This window comes from Muntiacus reevesi, chromosome X, assembly GCF_963930625.1.
Source record: "Muntiacus reevesi chromosome X, mMunRee1.1, whole genome shotgun sequence".
NCBI classification, from domain to species: domain Eukaryota; kingdom Metazoa; phylum Chordata; class Mammalia; order Artiodactyla; family Cervidae; genus Muntiacus; species Muntiacus reevesi.
In genome coordinates this window covers 145,222,182-145,243,644 of record NC_089271.1, presented here as the reverse complement: position 1 = coordinate 145,243,644, position 21,463 = coordinate 145,222,182, and the positions used below count along the sequence as shown (strand labels likewise).

Sequence of the window (21,463 nt, the reverse complement as noted above, 5' to 3'; positions counted from 1 at the left end):
ACAAAACATGCTGATTCCAGTCTTGCCAAGCCTATATCTGAAAGATTTCTGAAGAAATCAGATTTCTATTTAGTGCATTTCCATAATGTGAAATTTATTTGTGTTATGTGGTAGCTGTTATTCTACATATTTTGCCATAGCCGTTGGATCTTACCCTTAACTAAATAAATACAAGCACACAATGTTCCACAACATGTCCAAAACAGTGGCTCCCTTACTGCTGGGCGACACTGAGCACGTTACTTAGCATCTCTGTGCCTCCTTCCTCCACTAGCCCCATTAGCTTGGAGTAAATTTAACTACTTCATGGGGCAGTATAGAACACTGACCATGTTAAGACATGGGAAATCATCAGAACAATATTTGTCATATGGTACGTTCCAGTCAATTCTAGCTGCTGTCATTACTATTGTTAATATTATTGCTGTTCCACATTTCCCTGTTCCATGGATGCAGTGTCAGCAGCACCTTTAACTCACCGCATGGACCTAGGACTGTCAATTCAGCCCTTCAGGGCCTCAAGAACAGAGTGTATGAGGCATGGGGGAGCAGGGGAAGGATTTTTTTTTTTCAGCATAATGAGTATTTGACTCTTCTTATGGGGATATTGTGAAGCCTAAATGCAACACTGAGGTTTCATTGTGTGCTCACATGGAGACGTTTAGTGCATATTCTCTATGAAGTTACAGGTCTAATGACCCCTTCACATGATCTGTATAATGATAGGAAATAAGTGGTCACTGGACAGTAGTGTAACATGAGTATATAAAGTTTTAAAAACCTTATAGAGAGACATTTAAAGGCCAAGAAACCTCATAACATGGGTTTTTTATTTTTTATTTTTTGCCATTATTTCTATCAAGTCTAATTCTCCTGTATCGAATTCTGAAAATCTGAATCTGATGAAGATATGAAAATGTTTATAGTCAAACTTTCACCAATAATGCTTTATTTCTTGTGTAGTTTTCACACAACCAGTTTTAGTGTGTTTCTGATTTCTTCTGCTAATATTCATGAATTTTTAATCCAAGGGTGATGGTATGGATATTTTCTGAGGTAAATCATGAGATTTTCAGCCATGTTTTTGGATGTAGAGTCTGAGGATGGGGCACAGGTGAGAGAGAGTGGAGTTGGCTGGGAAGGGGAAAGGGTGGGGCAGGGACAAGGGAGTGTGAGTACAAGCAGAAACGGAAGTGAAGAGAGGCAAGGAGAGAAGCTCACCCTTCTGAACCGGGGTTAGCTCTCCATGTGTACATGTATAATAAAATCTTTGAGTACTCAGAGCAACACGATGAGGTGAAGCACTTTTACTGCTACCATCCTTTTCAGCAGCTGGGGAAGCAGAAACACATAGCGGTTAACGGGTGAATGAATTTGCCCTAAGTCACCTTCCTGGCAAGAGCTGAATCAGATCGGTGCCCAGGCCAGAGAGAAGCAGAGACGTGTTGTATCTGACCCCCAATCTGGAATACAGTGCCGTGTCTAGTGTCCTCTGGATCAAAAGACAGGTCAACATGTCCATCTGCAGGAAACTTTACTGTGTATGAATCTGTGTTTGGATTGAACACAGTGCCTCCTAAGTGTATGAAAGACCTTGGGGTTTCATGTCAACATGTACACATCACAGAGAAGAGTTCCTGGTCCAAATGAAGGCCTCAACATGTGTTTCCTGTGACCAACATTAGTGGAGCACCCTCATCATTATGGAAAGTGGCATAACCATTGTATAATGATAAACAGAACAGCAGAGACAGTATCATGAAGACATTAACTCCCCTATCTCATACTTTTTAAAAATGAAGAGAACAGAACCTGGAAGGCAATAGACCACTTACTAAGTTTTATTGTTTTCTCTCAACTGTGACATTCTAAATAATTTCCAAATAATGATTTTTTAGCTTTTTAAAAAATATTTTTTCATTGATTGATTCTTATTTACAGTTTGGTTTGATTTCTGTCATAACATCAACCTGAATTAACCATAGGTGTAGGTGTCCATATGTCTCCTCCCTCTTGAATCCCTCCCACTTCCCGCTCATTCCCACCCTTCTAGGTTATTACAGAGCCCCCATTTGAGTTCCCTGAGTCATCCAGCAAATTCCCATTGGCTCTCTATTTGCATATGTTAGTGTATATGCATCCATGCTACTCTCTTTCCATTGATCTCACCCTCTCCCTCTTCTCCCCCACGTTTGTGCATAAGTCTGTTCTCTATGTCTGCATCTCCATTGTTGCTCTGCAAACAGGTTTATCAGTACCATCCTTCCATAAATTCCACATATGTACGTTAATATATATTTGTTTGTCTCGTTCTAACTTACTTCACTATGTATAATAGGCTCTGGGTTCATCCACTTTCTTAGAACTGACTCAAATGCATTCCTGTTTTTCTATGGCTGAGTAGTATTTCATTGTATATATACACCAAAGCTTCTTTCTCCATTTTTCTGTCAATGGACATCTAGCTTACTTCCATGTCTTGGCTGTTGTAAATAGTGCTGCAGTGAACACTGGGGTGCGTGTGTCTTTTTAGCTTTGGATTTTGAAGGATGTATGCCTAATAGTGGGATTGATGGGTCATATGGTGGTTTTATTCCTAGTTTTTTAAGGAATTTCCATTGTGTCTTCCATAGTGGCTCTATCAATTTACGTTCCGACCAGCAGTGCACGGGGCTTCCCTTTTCTCCACACCCTCTCCAGCACTTGTTGTTTGGATTTTTTGATTATGCCCATTCTGTCTGATGTGAGGTGATATCACATTGTAGTTTTGCTTTGCGTTTCTCTAATAATGAGCTTCCCTGATGCCCTAGGGGGTGGAGAGTCTGCCTGCAGTGTGGGGGCCCGGGTTCAGTCCCTGGGTCAGACAGATACCCTGGAGAAGGAAATGGCAACCCACTCCAGTATTCTTGCCTGGAAAATTCCTTGGACAGAAGAACCTGACAGGCTACAGTCCATGGGGTTGCAAGGAGTCAGACACGACTGAGCGACTAACCCTCATTAATAATGAGTGATGTCAAGCATCTCTTCATGTGTTTATTAGCCATCCATATGTCTTCTTTGGAGAAATATCTGTTTAAGACTTTTGCCCACTTTTTGACTGGGTTGTTTGTTTCTCTGGCAGTGACGTGTATGAGCTGCTTGTATGCTTTGGAAATTAATACTTTGTCAGTTGTTGTTGCCTTTGCTGTTATTTTCTCCCATACCATGGGTGGTCTTTTCACCTTGTTTATAGTATCCTTTGCTATGCAAATCTTTTAAATTTAATTAGCTCCCACTTATTTATTTTTGTTTCTATTTCCTTTATTCTAGGAGGTTTGTCATAGAATATGTTGCTATGATTTATGTCCTTCAGTGTTCTGCCTATGTTTTCTTCCGAGTTTTATAGTTTCTGGTCTTACATTTAGGTCTCTAGTCCATTTTGAGTTTACCTTTGTGTATCGTTTAAGGAAGTTTTCTAATTTCATTCTTTTGCACTTAGTTGTCCAGTTCTTCCAGCATGACTTATTGAAGATGCCGTCTTGTTCCCATTGCATATTCTTGCCTCCTTTGTCAAAGATAAGGTGCCCATATGTGTGTGGGTTTTTCTCTGGGCTTTCTCTCTTGTTCCACTGGCCTATACTTTTGTTTTTGTGTCAGTGACATACTGTCTTGATGACTGTAGCTTTGTAGTATAGTCTGAGATCAGGTAAGTTGATTCCTCCAGTTCCATTCTTCTTTCTCAAGGTTACTTTACCAATTCAGGGTCTTTTGTGTTTCCATATGAACTGTGAAATTTTTTATTCTAGCTCCATGAAATATGCCATTGGTAATTTGATAGGGATTGCATTGAATCTGTAGATTGCAGTTGGTAGTACAGTCATTTTCACAATATTGATTCTTGCAACCCAGGACCATGGAATATCCTTCTGTCTGTTTATATCATCTTTGATATCTTTCATCAGTGTCTTATACTCTTCTGTATACAGTTTTATTGTCTCTTTTGGTAGGTTTATCCCTAGGTATTTTATTTTTTTAGTTGCAATGGTAAATGGGATTGATTCCTTAATTTCTCCTTCTGATTTTTCATTGTTAATATATAGGAATGCATGTGATTTGTGTGTATTGGTTTTGTATCCTGCAACTACTAAATTCACTGATTAATTCTAGTTATTTTCTGATGGTATCTTTAGGGTTTTCCCTAAAGATACTGGTGTTCTCCATAGCCCAGACGCCCACAAAGATTCACAGAATTGGATTGGGAAGAGAAGGGGAAAGGAGGAAATAGAGGTGTTCTGAGGTAGAAAACAGAGAGTCAAGATTGGGAGAGAATAATCAACACACTGCTGAATAAAAATGGGAACTGAATATTGGATTCTTAAATGTTCATAATTTATATCATATACTGAAAAACAAAAGTTAAAAATCTAGAGTAGCTATTAGACTCTTAAAAATACTATATTAAAAACAAAAACCAAAACACACAAAAAAATTTTAGAAATATATGAAGCTCAGTTTAAAAATAGGGCTTCTCTTCTTTTTTTTTTTTTGTAAGGTTATAGCATATTGAAAATGAAAATTAAGGAGTAGTAGAGGAGTAATAGAGGACGTTAAAAAGAAATAAGAGAAAAAGAAAAATAGAAAATAGAAGAAAAAGAGGAAAAAAAGAAAAAAATTTTTCCCTAATTCAAAAAATCATAAAAATCTATGAATATGAAAGTTAAGGAGTAATGGGGGGGGGATAATAGGGAATTTTAAAAGAAAATAAAAGAGAAAAAAGAAAAAAATATTTTTTTCCCTTACTTAAAAAAAAAAAAAGTAAAAATATATCTAGGAATTTCTCTGGAGCTGTTGTGGTCAGTGTGGGTTCGGCTCAGTTTCAGATAGCTCCTCATTCCAGATTGCACTTCTCGGTATCTACAGGCCCCTTCCGGTGTAGTCGGTGTTTTCTACAGGGATTTTAATCTGTTGCATCGGTCCCTTCTGAAGCGGTTCCCTTTGTTTATTTGGCTTCTGTTTGCTGGTCTCTTCAGAGCCTCATTTCCGCCCTGACACAGGCGGGCGGAGGTGGACTCTTATTCAGGTAGCTAGTTCCGTCACGCTGCGGGGAGGGGCTGGTGCGGCGGGGAGGGGCTGGCGCGGCGGGGAGGGGCTGGCGCGGCGGGGAGGGGCTGGCGCTGCTTTCTCAGTCTGCGTTGCTCAGGCTCCCGGCTGCTCTATATGGAGCGCGACCCGCGCTGCGCGCGGTTCCAGCCCTCGGGTGTTCCACAAAAGCGCGAAATAAAAAGCTGCACCTGCTTTTTGTGCCTTCCCCGTCAGAGCGGCTCAGGCAGTCAGGGGCTTGACGGGCACACTCTCCCCGGGTGTGGCGCGCCTACTCCTTTCCACAGTCCCAGCCTCAGTTTCCGCCGGTGCCAGTTGGGTGTGTGTGCCTTCTGCCCTCCGCGTTGCCAACCCCAGCTCCCGCCCGCGCCGGTCGGGTGCCTGTGCCCTCTGTCTCGCTGCGACCCTCCTGGCAGACACCGACCATCCAGAATCTCAGGAGGTCTTTGATTAGAAACTGGAGGTCTGTTTGCAGTGCGGTAGGGGATGCGGTCCTTGGGGCCGAGCCTACCCCTTTCCCCTCCCCCCCTGCCTCCAGCCTCTGGCGGGACTGGGCCGATCCGAAGCCTGCGAGCTCTTCTCTGGACTTGCTCAGTCCCTTTGTTCTGCGTACGGCCGGCAGTGTGTTTGGGCCGGTTAATTTTCTCTCTCTCTTATGCTATCCCACAGTTTAAGTTGGTAACTCACAAAAACTCCCTCCAATTGTCCTCAGGGCACTCAGGCCCGGTCTTTACCCTAAGCACTGCTGCCCACTCCTCTCCGTTCTGCCCCCACTTGCTGGTGGTGGATGCGGGCATCTGGGGTACTTTTCTGCTGGGAGTTGCTTTTAGGCTCGTAATCTGTGGGTTATATTTATTGTTCCCCTCCCAGTCAGGTTGCCCTCCGAGATTCAAACACTTCCCCCAGACCCGCCAGTGCGAGGGTTTCCTGGTGTCTGGAAACTTCCTCTATTAAGACTCCCTTCCCAGGACGGATCTCCGTCCTTAGCTCTTTTGTCTCTCTTTTTATCTTTTATATTTTGTCTTACCTCCTTTAGAAGACAATGGGTTGCTTTTCTGGGTGCCTAATGATCTCAGCTAGCGATCAGAAGTTGTTTTGTGAAGTTTGCTCTGCGTTCAGTTATTCTTTGGATGAATTTGTAGGAGAGAAAGCCATCTTGGTTTCTCCCCTATACTTATTTTTCAAGAGTTTTTATCATAAAAGGGTGCTGAAATTTGTCAAAAGCTTTTTCTGCATCTATTGAGATTATCCCTTGGATTTTGTCTTTCAGTTTGTTAATATAGTGTATCACATTGATCAATTTGCATATATTGAAGAATCCTTGCATCCCTGGAATACATCTGACTTAATCATACTTGTAATCTTTTTAATGGGATGTTGCATTTTGTTTGCTAGAATTTTGTTGGTGATTTTTGCATCTATGTTCATCCGTGTCATTGCCCTTTTATTTTCTTTTTTTGTGATATCTTTGTCTGGCTTTGGTATGAGGGTGGTTGTGCTGTCATAGAAGGAGTTTGAAAGTGTTCCTTCCTCTGGATATTTTGGGAAGAGTTTCAGAAGGATTGGTATTAGCTTTTCTCTAAATGTTTGATAGAATTTACCTGTGAAGCTAACTGTCCCTGAGCTGTGGTTTCTTGGGTGTTTTTGATCAACGTTTTGATTTCAGTTTTTGTAATAGTCCTGTTCATAATTTCTATTTCTTCCAGGTTCAGTCGTGGAAGGTTGAACTTTTCTAAGAATCTGTCCATATCCTCTGGTTCTCCATTTTATTAGCATACAGTTGCTCATAATAGTCTCTTATGATCCTTTGTATGTCTGTGTTGTCTGTGGTAAACTCCCCTGTTTCATTCCTAATTTTCTTGATTTGGATTTTCTCCTTTGTTTTCTTGACAAGTCTGGCTAATTATTTGTCAATTTTGTTTATCTTCTCAAAGAACCAACTTTTAGTTTTGTAAATCTTTACTGTTGCCACATTCCTTTCTTTTTCATTTATTTTGGCTCTGATTTTTATAATTTCTTTCCTTCTACTAACTTAGAGTTTGGATTTTTTAACTTATTTCTCCAGCTGCTTTAGGTGTGGAGTTAGGCTGTCTATTTGACGTTTTTCTTGTTTGTTGAGGTAGGCTTGTATTGCTATCAACTTCCCTCTTAGCACTGCTTTTACTGATTCCCACAGTTTTGGGGGAGCAGACCACCTATAAACTAGAGAACAATTATCCCAAAGAAGTCCTCTCACTGTTTTGAAAGTTCTAGCACCCAAAACAGATTTCCCACCCTGTGGATCCAGCAAAGAGACTGAGAATTCCCAGCGTATTTGATTCTGGGGGCCAGTGGGTTTGGTTACAGAACTTCCACAGGACAAGGGAAATAGACATTTGGAAGGCACAGACAGAACCTTGTGTGCACCAGGACCCAGGAGCAAGGAGCAGTGAGGCCACAAGAGACTGAGTCAGACTTGCCAGTGGGTGTTCAGGAGTCTCTGGTGGAGGCGTGTGTGGACAGTGGCCTGCCATGGGTTCAGGAGTACTGACTCTAACAGTCCTGCCATAAGTCCTTTTGAATGAGGTCGCCATTACCACCATGGGCATCACTGTGTCTTCATGAAATATGGAATTCTTTGTATTTCTCACACATATACCAAGACAAATTTCCGCCATGAGATATGGAATTCTCTGTATCTCTTATATAAAACTCTGGGTGCTAATACTCTTTCATAAAGTTGGGCTTCTCTGTATTTCACATTTGAAGATCAGAGTGGGGAATTTCCTATAAGAACTATGGAAATCTCTGTATTTTGTGTGAACCACTGGTTCTTCAGCTAGTGACACATGTGTCCTCTGTTATGGTTCTGTCCCTGTGCCTCACTCGTGTGCATGTACAGGCGTGGGTTCATGTTGCCTGTGTTTGTGGATGGTGCATGGTTCTGGCCCACTGCAGATGCAGAGATGAGGCTGACAGAACATGAGACGTGGAACAACCAGAAGACGAGCCCCAAGGCACCCACAGCCTAGGGGAGACTGGTCCACGCATCTGTGTGGTGCCCATGCCCAGGACAGCAATGAAGGCAGGATGGCCAGGGACAGCTCCTGACAGTGAGTCCACAACTCTGCAATTAGGGAAAGAGACATAAACAAGCTCACAATTTCTGCTGTGTTGTTTCGTCTGTTTGTGTTGTTAAGCAGGGGTAGAGGGTTTGAGGAGTCACCCAGAGTAGATCAAGTGGTGTGGGGCTTTAAAACTGCTGCCTGTGGGCCCCTCCATCTTTGGGGCATTGGCTGCCATGGGAAAGGTAGATATGGCTCCTGCAGGACCCAGGACTGTGACGAGACCAAGGTTGTTGAGAAAAGGGTAGAGACTGGGAGGAGGAGGCAAGGAAAGAGAGCCTGCTTCACTGGAGACTTACTTCTCCCACACATGTGAGAAGGAGATAGGTGAAGGTCCTGGGCTAGTGCTGCCTAGTATCAGCCTGTCAGCCAGCACCCTCCCTCCCCCAGGGTGGCACACATTGGCACCATATGAGACAAATGACGGGCTAAGGTCAGGCTTCAGTTCAAAAGCGCAGGCATCCCAGGAGAGAAATAGTATGGGTATGGAATCCATCCAGGAACTTCCAGCCTAAATGACCATGCAGAAAGGTGAGAAAAGCAATGGTGGGGGTGCATGTGTGTGCCCCTATGCTGGTGTGTGTCTGTGAGAGAGAGAACAGCGATGAAGCAAGGTGGGTGGGCTGTTTGTGTACAGGGACCCTTGGGCAGTGACAGACAGTTGGAAGTTCAGAGCCTGCTCGTTTTCAGGCTCCAGGGCATAGTGAATAGCAGTCCTGTAAAAGAGGCCCCATTGCTTGCTCCAAAAGTTTTTTTTTTTTTTTCATTTATATTTATTAGTTGGAGGGTAAATACTTTACAATATTGTAGTGGTTTTTCCATACATTGATATGAGTCAGCCATGGATTTACATGTGTTCCCCATCCTGATCCCCCCTCCCACCTCCCTCCCCATCCCATCCCTCTGGATCTTCCCAGTGCACCAGCCCTGAGCACTTGTCTCATGCATCCAACCTGGGCTGGCGATCTGTTTCACACTTGATAATATACATGTTTCAATGCTATTCTCTCAGATCACCCCAACCTCGCCCTCTCCTACAGAGTCCAAAATTCAGTTCTATACATCTGTGTCTCTTTTTCTGTCCTGCATGTGGGGTTATCATTACCATCTTTTTAAATATATGTGTTAGTATACTGTATTGGTGTTTATCTTTCTGGCTTACTTCACTCTGTATAATGGACTCCAGTTTCATCCATCTCATTAGAACTGATTCAAATGTATTTTTTTAATGGCTGAGTAATATTCCATTGTGTATATATGCCAGAGCTTTCTTATCCATTCGTCTGCTGATGGGCATCTAGGTTGCTTCCATGTCCTGGCTATTATGACAGTGCTGCAGGAATAGAAGGAATATACCTCAACATAATAAAAGCTATATATGACAAGCCCACAGCAAACATTATCCTCAATGGTGAAAAAGTGAATGCATTTCCACTAAAGTCAGGAACAAGACAAGGGTGCCCACTCTCACCACTACTATTCAACATAGTTTTGGAAGTGTTGGCCCCAGGAGTCAGAGCAGAAAAAGAAAGAAAAGAAATCCAGATAGGAAAAGAAGAAGTAAAACTCTCACTGTTTGCAGACGACATGATCCTCTACATAGAAAACTCTAAAGACTCTACCAGAAAATTACTAAACCTAACCAATGAGTATAGTAAAGTTGCAGGATATAAAATTAACACACAGAAATACCTTTCATTCCTATACACTAACAATGAGAAAACAGAAAGAGAACTTAAGGAAACAATACTATTCACCATTGCAACAAAAAGAATAAAACACTTAGAAGTATATCTACCTAAAGCTCCAGAGGTTTTGACATTAATTTCCTCCTTTCTTGGCAGTTTCCTCCTTGGCCATGGAGGGGAAAGGGTTAAAGGTGTCAGTCTGCACCTGAATAAGAGTCCTGAAATCCTCACTGGAGCACAACCTCGCTTTCATCATGGAGTTCCTGAAGGAGACCTGCACCACATGACTCTCACAGGGACCCTGGATTCTGAGTGAGTGTCTTGGATGTCCCCCAGCCCAACCATTGGCCATGTTTGGTGACCCACACTGTGTGAAATAGTTGGGGACAGCTGAGCTGTAGGCAGACCTACCACAGCCTAGCAAGGGCAGCAGAAAGAGAGCCTTGCCATTCAGCAAGTCAGTGAGGCCTGGTGGAATCAACCCCTCTTGGTGCATTTAGGAGAGGAATGCTGCTTCCTGTACAAGGGAGAGGAGAGCTGTGGGCGTAGGGCAGGCAGACATGCCAGGGTGCCTTTCGTGTGGGGCTCTCTGTCTGTTGGTAGTAGTAAACTGTAGAGCCGACAGGAAGGGAGGCCAGCTTACCATTTCAGCTGTGCGTTCAGTGCTTTGTTTTGGCAGAGACCCTTTGGACCCATGTGCACCTTCTTCACGGCACTTATCAGAGTCAGAGGCCTGTCACATTCTCTTTGGCCTTTTGGGGGACTGGGCACCTATTTGGTCTTTTCCTGCTACAGGAAGATAGCAACTGAGTGTAAAGGAAAACAGTTGCAAATGGAAAAGTACAGAGTAGTGAAGAACAGGGGAACCTCGGTCAGAAGGTTCTGGCCCTGGACAGGGCCGGAACCTCGATCAGAAGGTTCTGGCCCTGGACAGGGGGTGCTGGGCCTGTGACGTGCGCGGCATTGGTAAGGAATATTCTTAGGATGTGCACGCTGAGAAAAGGTTGCTCTAAGTCAGCTCCATGTCTGTTGATCCACGTCTGGTTCAAACTGGTGCTTCTTCACCTGCACACAGATTTCTCTGGAGACAGGTAAGGTGGTCTGCTATTCCCACCTCTTTAAGAAGTTTCCACATTTTGCTGTGATCCACACAGTCAAAGGCTTTGGAGTAGTCAATAAAGCAGAACTAGATGTTTTCTGGGAACTCTCTTGGTTTTTTGATGATCGAACCAATGTTGGCAATTTTATTTCTCTGGTTCCTCTGCATTTTCTTAATCTAGCCTGAACATCTGGAACTTCATGGTTCACAAACTGTTGAAGCCTGATTCCGAGAATTTTGAGCATTACTTTCCTAGTGTGTGAGATGAGTGTAACTGTGGTTTGAACGTTCTTTGGCATGGCCTTTCTTTGGGATTGGATTGAAAACTGACCTTTTCCAGTCCTGTGGCCACTGCTGAGTTTTCCAAATTTGCTGGCATATTGAGTGCAGCACTTTCACAACATCATCTTTAAGGATTTGAAATAGCTCAGTTGGAATTCCATCAGCTCCACTAGCTTTGTTGGTAGCGATGCTTCCCAAGGCCCACTTGACTTCGCATTCCAGGATGTCTGGCTCTAGGAGTATGATCACACTATTGTGGTTATCTAGGTCATGATGATCTTTTTTTTTATAGTCCTTCTGTGTATTCTCGCCATTTCTTAATATCTTCTGCTTCTGTTAGGTCCATACCATTTCTGCCCTTTATTGTGCCCATCTTTGCATGAAATATTCCTTCATATCTCTAATTTTCTTACGATTTCTCTAGTCTTTTCCATTCTATTGCTTTCCTCTATTTCTTTTTTTTTTTAATTTTATTTTATTAGTTGGAGGCCAATTACTTCACAACATTTCAGTGGGTTTTGTCGGGTATAGCTTTTCTTTTCTCCTTTGCCTTTAGCTTTTCTTAGATTCTCAGCTATTTGAAAGGCCTCCTCAGACAACCATTTTACCTTTTTGCATTTCTTTTTCTTGGGGATGGTCTTGATCACTGCCTCCTGAACAATGTCAGGAACCTCCATCCATAGTTCTTCAGGCACTTTGTTTATCAGATCTAATCCCTTGAATCTATCTATCACTTCCACTGTATAATCGTAAGGGAATTCATTGAGGTCAGACCTGAATGACCTGGTGGTTTTCCCTAAGGGCAGTGTGAGGATGGGGTCCAAGAGATTTTCAAGGATGATGGGAAAATATATTGCAGGGAAGATCGATATATGATTTATATGATATATATATATGATATATATACCATGAGACATATATATATATATATATATATACACATATATATATATAAAATCTTGGTGAAATTGCATAAATACTTCTGCAATGTAAATGCCAAACAAGTTCTTCTTAAGTAGCTCCATGCATTTATAAATCTACTAGATACTGTCAAATTGTCCTTCAGAAAGCTGCATCACTTTATGCTTTCACAGCAATGCATGAACATTCATTTTCCAACCTCTGATCCTCAGTTTGGAGGAAATATTTGGTATCACTCAAAGCTTTCATTGAGCTTTTGGCAATTTGCATTGTGAGAAATTGTATTCCATTATTGTTTTGATTTGCATTGGAACTTCCCTGTTGGCTGAGATGGTGAAAGCATCTGCCTACAGTGCAGGAGACTCAGGTTCGATCCCTGGATTGGGAAGATCCCCTGGAGAAGGAAATGGCAACCCACTCCAGTATTCTTGCCTGGAAAATCCCATGGACGGAGGAGCCTGGTAGACTACAGTCCATGGGGTTGCAAAGAGTCGGACACGACTGAGTGACTTCACTTCTTTGATTATCAATTAGGTTAAAGATTTCCTCGTGCTTTTTGGTAATTTTTCTTATTTTCCTTCTAAGTAATTTGTATTTCTTTCTTTACTTCATGTTTGTCTTCTATTGGGTTTTTCATCATCTTTTCTTATTTTAATTTTTGAACTCTGCATAAATTAGCTAAATGCACCCTTTGTCGGCTATCTACCAAATATTTCTCAGTTGTCATTTTATAATTCCTTGTTTATTATTCATTTACCCATGCAGAAACTTTTCTACAAAGTGCAAAATTTCCCTTTTTAGCTACTGGACAAAGATCACTTAAACAATTTAAATAACTGAGAAAAATTCCAAGGACCTAGAGAGTGTAGGTTGCAAGTTTGTGGGGAGGGGTAGCAACTCTCTTTGAGTTCACCTGTGTGCTTTCCACATGTACTTTTCAATAAACTACCCTGAAATATATCTATATATCTAGATATATATGTATAAAGGGAAAAAAAATGAAGTGGAGGCGGGTAGCTCCATGATGGGCCACGATGAAGCCAGGACGGGTGGAGCTGCACCTGGGGCTCCAAACAAAGGAGTCAGCCATAGTTTGGTCAGCCCTGTGAAGCCAGCAGGGACACGTCTCTATAGCTGTGACTGGAGGACTCTGGGCGCCCCAGCAGTACTCAAAGCCAAGATCACCAGGAGGGGAGCACAAGCAGGACGATGATGCTGCACAGTAGGCCTGTCTCCCCTGGGCCACAGGGAAGGTGATGCTGCTTTTACTATGGAAAATATGGTCTGTGGATATTGGGAAAAGAACTTGGTCAGTGCACAGAGTGTGAAAAAGTAAGGAAAAACCATGACTACTTTTGCCACAGTGCATATTCTAGCCCATTTTTCCCTATCATGTTTCAGCTCATATTTGTAAAGTTGGAATTAGACTTCATATGCATTTTGGTTTGCTCTGTACATTCCCAAAGATTTTATTATAAAAATTTCCAAACATTCAACAAAGTGGAAATTTTTTTCTAGCTAATACACAAAGACATCCCACCTTGATTCTACTGTAACCATTTTCTGTACTTCCTTTGTCACGCATCTATCCATTTTTCCATCCCTATATCCATCCATTAATCGATCTCACTCCTTGGTACATTTTGTGGGAGATTGCAGACATCAGTAAATGTCTCTGTATTTCAGCAAGCCTACCATCAAGTAGTGAGCTGTATTTGTTTATAGCAGTTTTCTTTGAAATGTAAGCTTTACATACAGTGAAATATACCAATCTTTTTTTCCCCAGTCATGTTCTTTTTTAGTTGAAGATTAGTTGATTTACAGTGTTGTGTTACTTTCTGCTTTACAGCCAAGTGATTCAGTTATACACATATATGTGCAATATGCATTCTGTGGGTGTGTGTATATATATACAGATTCATTTATTTAATTCTTACACTGTGCTGCGTGTGGGTTTAGTTCACTGACCAGAGATTGAACCTGCATCCCCTCAGATGGAAATATGGAGTCTTCACCACTGGACTGCCAGGAAAGTCCCATATATATTCTTTTCCATTATGATTTATCATAGGATACTGAATATAGTTCTCTTTGCCCTACAGTAGGAACTTGTCCATCCATTCCATGTACTCCAGTGTATAGCTCTTAGCCCCAGTCTCTTACTCCATCCCGCCCCCAGTTCTCTCTGCCTTAGAAGTCACAAGTCTGTTCTCTATGTCCATGAGTGTGTTTGTTTCATACGTATGTTCATTTGTGTCATATCTTCGATTCCACGTTTAAGTGATATTTTGTGTTTGTCTTTGTCTGACTCACTTCACTTAGTATGATCATCCATCGGTCCATCCATGTTGCCTCAAATGGCCTTACTGTTGTAGCTGTACAGTTTCTTGCATCCTTTTTAAGCATACATAGAAGTATTCATCTGTGGTTATTTTGATGAATATATTATGAAAACGTGTTTAGTACACCACTCTTGGGATAATATGTCCATTTTGAGGCTGTATTAGGGTTTTATATGAATGTATATGTCAGTCAGTTCAGTTCAGTCCTTCAGTCATGTCTGACTCTTTGCGGCCCCATGGACTGTAACACACCAGACCTCCCTGTCCATCACCAACTCCCCGAGTCTATTCAAACTCAGGTTCATCGAGTGGGAGATGCCATCCAACCATTTCATCCTCTGTCGTCCCCTTCTCCTCCCACCTTCAAACTTTTCCAGCATTAGGAACTTTCCAGTGAGTCAGTTCTTCACATCAGGTGGCGAAAGTATTGGAGTTTCAGCTTCAACATCACTCCTTAGGAATATTCAGGCTGATTCCCTTTAGGATTGACTGGTTTGATCTCCTTTCAACCCAAGCACTCTTAACAGTTTATGTGGGTATGAATAAAAATTTATTGTGCTTATACTCCCGTCATGTGGAGAAATATAAGAATGCTTGAGAATGGAATTTATAAAGTCCAGGTGAATCTGCAGATCTCACCTGCCATCTTCGTCTCTCTGACTCCACAGTGAGTCACATGGCAGGGGTAGTGTGTCTCCTCCAAAACTGCATTCCCAGAAACACTATTCAGGCTTTAATTCTGCTCTCTCCCACCTTTCACCTTTATCTAGTTTTTAATATCTTGCCTAAAACCCTTCCCTGATAATTAGGCTGTCTGTGGAAATGAGGATCATTCCACTTCCCTCCTACATTGTGGTCTTAAAGCAACTTGAAGACCATTTAAATCGGGGGCACCTACCAGATATCTTCCATCCCATGTCCCTTTCTCAGTATTCTTGTAGCTCTCCTCAGTGTTCTAGTTTCGAGTCTGAAACCCATGTCTTCAGGTTGGGAGAATGCACTAAATAGACTTGCCCTTGCTCCACTTGGAGCTGTCTTTTGCAGGCTTATATGGGGCATTTTAGATGCCTCTTTTATCCCATCAAACTATCTAAATTTCTACCCATCCTCCTCTAGAGGTGTCAGGAGGGGGCTTCGTGATGTCAAGGATCACCCAGTGCCACCATTGACTGGGGAAGTCACTTGCTGACCTCATAAATCATAAAGGTGTGACCCCTGGAGAGGTGGATACATAGGAGTGCTCAGGGGCTCTGGAGCAGACCACGGACAGTCTTCAAAATGACTAAAGACCACTCCAAGTGGAGCAAGGGCAAGTGTATTTAGTGCATTCTCACAACCTGAAGACAGGGGTTTCAGACTGCCAACTGTAAAACTCACGAGAGCTACCTGAACACTGAGAAGAGGAGGTAGGATGGAAGTTTTCTGGTAGGTGGTCCAGAATTACGTGGTCATCAAGGTGCATTAAGACCACCTTATAGGTGGAAAGTGGAATGATCCTCATTTCCAGACACTGAAATACAGCCTAATTATCAAGGAAGGATTTAAGGCAAGATATTAGAGACTAGATAATGGGGAAAGGTGAGAGAAAACAGTCTGAATACTGTGCCTGTGCTACTAGGCCTTTAGGAGACACATTACCACTGCAATGTGACACGTCACTGTTGAGTTAGAGAGATGAAAATTGCAGGTGAGTTTAGCGTGCTCGTAAGGGACACTTAAAATGCCTCTTTTATCCCAGCAAACCATCTGAATTTCTCCCTATCCTCCCCAAGAGGTGTCAGGATGGGCCTTTGTGATGTCAAGGCTCACCCAGGGTCACCATTGGTTGGGGAAGTGACTTGCTGACCTCATAATGTATAAGGTGTTGCCCCCTGGGGAGGGATATATATAGGGGTGCTCAGGGGTCCCTCAAATTCCCCATCCCAAATCTCCCACACACTCATCATCCCCCTCAAACTACCCCCACCCCAAATCTCCTACACTCTCATAATCTATCAAATCCCCCCACCCCAAATCTCCCACCCCCTCACCAGTTGTGACAGTCTGTATTGAGGCTCTGACCTGAGCCCAACTCACTGCCAGGCCCAAGAGACTGACCCTCCTCTCCCAGGACAGACAGGTGAGCCCCTGGCTCAGCACCTGCAGGGTCCAGCTCCTGCAGCGTGAGGCGGTGGGCACACAGGGGCATTCCTGGGGTGGGGGAAAAAGTGCAGAGACACGGGCTGGAGCCACCTGCCGGGGGGCCAGTCCTCTGCCTACCGCCCCCTGTGAACATCCTTGGAAGCGGGGTGGGGAGAAGGAAATGGGTGGGAAGGAGACTCCCTACAGCTCTGGGCCCTGAGACTGAACTTCCAATAGCAAGTTGGACTGTGTACCTGCATCAGGGGACTGACCATGAGCAGTGTAAGGCTATGGCTTGACTAGAGCTGGCCAGGCTCTTTCCTGATCAGATCATTGAGCCAGGACACAGCAGGGTCAACAGAGGCCATTCAAGGATGGGACCTACGGGAGGGGAGTGAGGGAGGTGTAAATGGCCTGAACCAGGAATGGGGACACCTGCATTTGAGTCTACCTCTGCTGGGAACTGTCCCCTGACTCCCTTCCCCTGCCCAGGGGCTCAGGGCCACCAGCTCTAAGTCAGGACACTTAGAGGCCGTTCAGAGGCCATGGGGTCAGCAGAGGTGAAAGCTGACCGATGAAGGAGGGCCCTGGGCTCCCGGCAGGGGGAGGCCTAACTGGGACACAGGCCAAGCAGTGCAGGAAGGTGCCCTCGGGGCAGTGACAGCCCTCCTCGCAGCTGGCAGAGAAGCAGCCCACCTTCCTGGTGAAGTGGGTGTAGTAGGGGCACCCCTCACCAGCCTGGCACTTGTGGTACAGACCCCTGGCCGGGCAGCCTGCCTCTGAAGAGGACCCCTGAATTAGTGCTGGGGCCACACTGCCCTTGTGGCCTGCTGTGCCCACCTCTGCTCACCCCAGTGCCCATCCCCTCCAGTGGCCCCCAGAGTCATGCAGACCACACCCTCCCTGGGCCGGGCCCTAGGTCACGCCCGCTCCTACAGTCTCCTGTGCCCCCCAAATCCTCCTGCTTCATCCTCCGTTTGCCCACCACTGGACTGTGTGAGGGGGGCATATGGCGGATGGGATGGGAGCGGTCAAAAGGCAACCTGCGAGTCAGGGTCAAAGGCCAGGATGGGGATCGGGAGTGAAGTTGGAGTGCCCAGACAGAGCCTGGGCTGGGGCTCACCTCTGCAGACCTGGGTGCGGCAGGTGAGGTTCTGGTGGGCAGGCCCCGGGCAGCTGCTCCCCTCTGCCACAGATGCTGTAGTCCTCCCAGGGGCCCCAGGAACCCCACACCCCCAGTCCGGGGCAGGCAGGCACCGCCTGGTATTGCAGGATGCCTGCCACGCAGGTGCTGGGGACAAGGGCGGGGCTTCAGAAGACAGGGCCCTGCCTGCTTCCCCGGGGGCCCTCCTGCCCAGCTGCCAGTCCACGCCTCCTGGGCGCTCTTGGGTCACCAGTTGTCACACGGCCGTGTCACCACCTCCCTGGGCTCCAGGCCCTCCTAGGAGCTGAGCCCAAACCCTGCAGAGTGACTCTGGTTCTCAGGGATGCTGAGGGTACAGGAGGGGGTCGGGCACTTCAGACGGCTCAGCCAATTACCAACCCTGCTCAGGGCTCGACCCCACTGTCTCCATCCACGGGAACCAGGGTCCTGGTGGGTGGAGGACACAGAAGCCCCAACGGGCACCAGCCCCAGGACACAGGAGTTGCCCATTCCCATCCCGCATTCCCAGGCTGGCCCCTGTGGGCAGAGTGGAAGGGGCCAGGCGGGAGGGCACTGCTGTGTTTTGGGGGTGGGTTGGGGGAAACATTGACCCATGGCTCCAGGCTGGTACTGGCAGCAGCACTGGGCAGGGGGAACACAAAGGCCATCCTGGGACAGCTGGCCCGGGGGTCACCCACAACTGGGCTGCTGGCAGCCCATTGAGTCTGGCTGGCACATGACCCCAGGGGGACAGGTCCTCACAGGAGTGGTGGCAGAGCTGCCCATAGGGGAGAAGACCCTGGCTACCTGCACAGTCTGCAGCAGGAGGGAAGTAGAGTGGGTAGGTTTGGGAGGTGGTCCATCCTGGGGCAAGGGTTCCCAAGAGTTGAGTGACCAGCCCTGCCGCCATGCCCATCACCTGTTAGGACCTTCACTCGCCCAGTTCCATGGGGTGAGTGCCCTAAGGGCTCTCCCTCAAAGGAAGTGGCATGCATGTGTGTATGCAAAGGAGAGGGTCAGATGCAGAGGGTCAAAACTCCTAGCCTTACAAGCCACCACCACCACCCACCATCTCCACAGAAGTTCTCACATGTGCACTGAGTAGAATTGCCCTGGCAGGGGGAACTCTGCCTGTGGCCCCCAGGGCAGGGCCAGCCTCCCTCAGAGGTGGGGGCCCAGCTACATGTAGGGGAGCCATCCCTACATGTAGGGATGGGACTGCCCCAGGCACATGTCACAGGGAGACCATGGTCCCCATGGGCTCCATGATCCATCCACTGTGGCAGAATACAAAAGCACCTCTTTGCCTTGGGAGGCCTGAGAGGTCCCAGCCCGCTGGGATTGGAGCCACCCAGTGGGGCATCTCACCAGGGCACTTGGGGGGGCTGTCACAGGCCTCCCTCTGATGCTGGGCCCCTGCCTCCACCACCTCCCCGGGGCTTGGGCACCCGCCATGCTGTGGCGCCAGACAGCTGCAGGCCCTGGAGTGGGTCCTCCTCTGGGCCCAGCACGGCTGGGAGCATGCTGTCCACTCCAACCATGGGCACCAGGCGCCAGGCACTGTGGGGGTGAATGGTGAGCCCTGGGGTGCAGCCATCCCATCCCCGGTCCCAGCCCTCGCTGCACCCCCAGACTGCTTCTCCTTACCTTGTTCTGAGCGGGGTACATACCTGGGCAAGGCAGGTCTGTGCAGGTGAGCTGGCCCTTGGAGCAGATGCTGGCCGGGGCAAGCAAGCACATAGAGAGGGCAGCTCACTCGCGCTGTGCCCTCCACAAATGCCCCTCCCCATCTGCCTCCCCTTCCCCTCTCCTTCACCTCCACTGTCCTCTGAGGTCTCAGTCCCCCTTCCCACTCTCCAGCACCTCCAGACCCTGCTCCCTGACACACCAAATGCACTCTCAAGCATCTTAAAGACTCGATCCTATGGGGAAGTGACCACAGGTCGTCTGCAGCTGAAGGAGACCAGACAGCAGGAGGAAGCACCACATCGCCACCCCCTGCCCTCTCAAAGCACACGTCCAGCTCTCTGAAGTCTCCCAGACCCCCAAAGCTGGCTGTCTCAGTTTCCCCACATTCAGACCAGGGGTTTGGGTACCTGCCTCATCTTCTCAGGACTTATGGGAGCCTAGCGTGCAACAGCTGAGACTGGGAGAGCTTGGGTGTGTGAGACACGGAGTGGACTAGCCCTGCCCTCACCCGTGGCATCCTGCCTGCATGCCACACTCCCGGCCCTCACCAGTCGTTGCAGCTGTCGGGCCTGGCCAGCTGGGCCCCCGGACGGTGCTGCTCCCCGGTCAGCAGGTCCAGGCAGCTGCAGTGCTCGGGCTGCACGCAGATGGTGCCCTCGGCACTCAGCACCTGGCCTGGGGGGCAGTAGCAGGCGGGCTGCCAGCACCAGACGCAGTGCTGGGGGACAAGGAAGGGAGGGCCTGGGTCAGTGGAAAGCGAGGGGCCCAAGGGGACTGCTGCAGGATGAAGTGGGTGCCTGGGAGCCACGATGAAGTGAAGAAGGAGGCTGTGGGGGCCAGAGGGAGGGGAAGTCCGATGCTCTGGTTCATAGCTGTCTTTTCTAAACAGTTTATGTCGAGTCGCCACTGGAGTTTCCCAGATCTCCTAGGATGGAGGGAGCCAGGGACCAGATAGCTGGCGGGAGCAGTGGGCGTTTGGGAAGGTGCAGGGGCTCCCTGGGAGAGGCCGAGACCAGGCACCGTGTCCTGGTCCTCCCGCCTCTGTGTGGAGCCTCCCATCCTCCTTGGACAGGCCCGAGCAGGGCTTCTCAAAGCGCTGTCCCTTCGCTCTAGCTGTTTGCTCCAGCATCTTATGACACGGGACCACTTCCTTGTCACTGCGCAGGCGCCACTCGACCGTGACCCCTCGCCAGAGGCCGGCCTGGATTCCTCTCCATGGTCCTGGACTGGCCCCCACCCCGGAACAGACGTGCGCCCTCGTGCGCGCACAGGGTCAAGGTCTGCACACCAACGCGCCCCACGCGGAGTGTTTCGGATGATCCACCAAGAGGACTGCCCTTTTCCTGTGTGTTCCTGCCGTTTCCATCATAAAACATGTCAACCGAGAAACATATATGCGGTAAGGAGGACAAGGGCAGCTGGATGAGGCTCACTCCCGCTGCTCTCTTGAACCAGGAGCCAGGCCGCTGGGTGCTGACCCCTATCCTTCCTCCAACTGCGGACAGCCCCAGGTCAGAGGGGCCACACCCCCTCTGGAAACGTGACTGTCAGGAGCCCAGACTCACCACCAGGTCATCGCAGGATCGAGGGCAAGGAGGACCACAGGCGCTGTACTTGGCCCCTTCGATGGCAGTGCAGTTGGTCACTGCGGGGAAGGGCACCGGGTGGGTAGACAGCTGTGCGGGTCACTCCCCCGACCCCCCACCTTCCTGCTGGCCTCCCCAAAATGCCCCCCGAAGTTTTCCCACCTCTCTTCCTTGACCCCCACCACCATCCCTGGCAGGTACCGTGGCATGGTAGAGCCTGGCAGGCCACCCCCTGCATCCGAAGCCCTTTATAGTAATCCTCCAGTCCCTGGGGTAGGGGCTGGTCACAGTCTCGGGTCTGGCTCCGGAGACTGCCTCCCCCCACAGCTCCAGCTACAGCTGGACCAGGGTCCCCAAGGGCCCCAGCCTCCAGCTCCTGGGGAATAGAAGAGGAAGCAGTGGCGAGGG

At 47.2% G+C, this 21,463-nt stretch overlaps 1 non-coding gene and 1 pseudogene across 1 annotated transcript; one reads left to right on the top strand and one right to left on the bottom strand.

Moving 5' to 3' along the window:
* LOC136154750 (SCO-spondin-like) overlaps nucleotides 1–21,463 on the bottom strand; it is a 98,106-nt pseudogene that overhangs the window by 74,254 nt on the left and 2,389 nt on the right.
* Nucleotides 12,489–12,561, top strand: TRNAC-ACA (transfer RNA cysteine (anticodon ACA)). The gene has a single exon. It is a non-coding gene; the product is annotated as a tRNA-Cys (tRNA).